This window comes from Pinus tabuliformis, chromosome 2_2 (genome assembly GCF_031772625.1).
Source record: "Pinus tabuliformis cultivar Carrire ecotype Pingquan chromosome 2_2, CPIR1, whole genome shotgun sequence".
NCBI classification, from domain to species: domain Eukaryota; kingdom Viridiplantae; phylum Streptophyta; class Pinopsida; order Pinales; family Pinaceae; genus Pinus; species Pinus tabuliformis.
Genome location: NC_142300.1, coordinates 657,310,624 through 657,314,173, shown reverse-complemented (window position 1 = coordinate 657,314,173; position 3,550 = coordinate 657,310,624).

Genomic DNA, 3,550 nt, shown 5'->3' with positions numbered 1-3,550 from the left:
TTGATAATATTTTTCTTTTACAATAAATTTTCTTTTGACAAATATAATTATGAAGATCGACACTACTTACATTCTTCAACACTTCCTCTTAAGTAGCGAGGTATTCATAATTACATATATACAAAGTTACATGGAAGATCTCAAAATGATATACTGTATGAAGAGTTATAGCACATGCAGTGCTATAGATTAGATACTTGACTAGAGTACTCTAATCTGGTGGGACTAAGGTGTACTCAAGCTTTAGCTACTCTAGGTACCGCCAGGCTATTAAGCCCTAACACTAACCCAGTGATCTAGGTGCGTATTGAAGGTCGGAGTTCCAAGACCAACGCCACCCTCCCTACTTCGGGATCTAGACATCAACACATAGGTCGACCAGATGTCCTCCCAAGCATCTTGTCGCCACAAGATGCTTTATCTCTCCTAATAAGACATATCCACCAATCCAAGCATGCTTCAAACATTCAACCTTTTTATGGAGAGATCTCGCACAATCACAACCCCAATCAGTAATAAACCTTCAAATATGTATATGGGTAAACACAAACCTTCGGGGTCCTCAATCATTTTGATGCTACTTATATCTTCATCATATTATCCAAATACAACTTGTCAGAAGCTTTCTTCTTTCATTTCTTTAGTAGCACCAAATATAGCCCCAATACTTCTTAAGTCTTTTGTTTGCAACTTTATGAATCATGAACATTTGTTTGAAGTACTTTCATTCTTTCTTTCTTCAAGGTATTTACTATGACAATTATAATATGCCCTCTCTCTTAATTGGGGAGATATACCCTTTCTTCTATCTGAGCTCCCTCTCAACTCAGGGAGATCAACAACTTCCTTCTTATATAATATCAAAGTAACTTTATCCTTTCAAGGCTTCATGTCTTTCTCATGGCATCAAGGTTATCTTGATCAATATCATTCTTATAACTTCCTTCACCATGCTCATCATTATTATCAACTTTAATTACGAAAATTTCCAACATCTTGAAGATTATGTACCTGCAAAACTCTAATAACAAATACAACCAAATACAAATACATAGAAGCATGGAGTTAACTATATCAAAATCATGTCATTACATTGGAAGCATCAAAACATTCAAGGTTTAGGCATCAAATACCTAAACCTAGTTAGGTTCATATTTAGCAAGGGTCACATCTTTTATATTCTAGACTTCAACAATATGCTAGGGTTTTTGTCACAAACCCTAGACTCCATCATCAAGACTTCAATTAAGATATCAATCCAATCATAACACTAGAATTCATAACAGATTCTACTAGGGTTTTGCTACAAACCCTAGATTTTAGTAATCAGTAATTAAGTTAGCATACTTGCATATACATATCTAGGGTTTTATTATCGTCCACTAGCATCTTATATCAATATCTACTATGTAAACCCAAGATACAAACATCAATACATCGAAGTTAGATATAGAACAATTTTGACAGTGCTAGGGTTTCAATCTTATGGACCAATATATATACCTAGGGTTTCATTCCTAGGACCTTAATTTTAGTTATTACAAGGGTTTTGTTCATAAACCCTAATTCACCAAACCCTAAAAATCTAGGGTTTCATTATGTAACCTAGACATTAACAGTAAACCCTAAAGGACTAGGGTTTTTCCCACTTCATTACCAAAACCCTAAACATCAAAAGAATAGGATTTCATTATGAGATCTAAACTTTGTCAAAAATCCCTAAGAAGACTAGGGTTTCATCATTAGCATACCCTAAGCATCGAAAACACTAGGGTTTTATAGTGAACCCTTAAAGGTTAGGGTTTCACCAACAAGAGATAGTGTGATAAGGGTAGATTTAATCCAAAGATTAATCACCCAAACAAGAATCCTTATGATTCAAAAGACCTAGACATAAAAAGGTTAGTAATATAGAGCAAATTCAAAAATGATCGCACCTTTTTATATGAAGAGGACTAGTTACAAATCAAGTGGTTTTAGACATACCTTGAGCTACTTTTACAAACCTTGTAAGGTTTCCTCTTAAAGGAATCCCTCTGAATCTACTACTTATTCTTAAGAATATATCTGTAAGCTTAGTTCTTCAAGGAAAATAGTTAAGCAACAAAAGATAAAGCCATAAATAGAAAGTTAAATAATACTTATCTTTTGTGAGAAGATGGAAGCTCCCTTTGGAGGGATTCCCCTATTCCATCAACATTCTTATTTTTATATGTACCTGTAATATTTACTAACAAGTACCACAAAACGAAATGTACAAGTACAAGATTTGAAATATACCTTAGATTAATTACAAGCCCTAGGAAAGTGAAACAAGAGCTACAATTTTAAGAGAACAAGTTAGGGTTAAGTTTTCCTCAAGGGTTTCTTACATATTGCTTAGGATTTACCATCCCTAGATGTTAATAATAAAAACCCTAAACTTTATATATATTACAATACTCTAATGCTTTTAATGTTAGATCTTTAAGGAATGAACAAACTATACACACCTCAAGATTGCATACCTTTAGCTTCCATGATTGAAGGATTGATGTTATAGAGCTCATTGCTTCTTCTTGCAAAAAGCTGGTGCAAGACAATTTAAACAAGTTCTTCTTATTGCTTCCTTGATTGTTTTCAATGGTGTAGACAATTTCCTTTCTTTAAGACTGAAATTTCAAGGCTTTTATATCACTATCTAGGTTTAGACTGTTGAGAAATCTAGGGCAGCTAGATTAGGGTGATTTCTCTTACCTTGATAACTGCTTGTGATGTTCTTTTACTTGATGTACTTGTAGTTAACTTTCTTGTTTTACTTGATTATTATTGTGTTCTTATCATCAAACAACTACCAAACTATGAAGATCAATGGGACAAGAGTGTTGAAGAAAGTGTAACTAGGTTTGGTATTTATAATGACACATGATGTAAATTTGTATCTAGCAAATTATTTTGTAAAATTTGAGTCATGGGTTTCATGCTCAAAATTGTTTTAGTAGCTCCCATTGTGAGCTCTAGGCTAGGTGATAGGATTGTGTCATTATTGTAATTGTTACACTTGTAAATAATATGTCAAAATGAGAAGTTGTGTCTCCAAGATCAAGGGCAATAACCATGTAAAATTCCTCCTCCAAAAGCAAGGCAAAAGAGCGATTAATTTGGCACAAAGAAGGCTTACACATGCATTGATAGAACGACTTCAAGGAAGTTTTCATGTCGGCTTAGGGGCAGTCATCAAGTCGGCCTAATGAGGCATCACAAAAAGACTATAAAAGGACCCCACTCACCTCGTTCAAGGAAATCAATTCGGTCACTCTCTTATACTCAAGAACTCGGTCAAAATCAGAGATGAAGGTGCGAGGAAAAGGTCAAGACAAGGAGCTGCAGGTCAGCGAAAAAAAGGAGTCTGTTCTGCCATCCTAAATAGAAAGAAGTTTGTCCACATGTGCAACAACAGATTGAGACTAGGGCGTCATCTTGTGTGCTCGTTTTGGCAAGGAAAGGGTTTGTTTTTGGGTCAGTTTGAAGGGAAAAATTAAGTGGAAGTATCCGACTAGAAGAGCGAAGG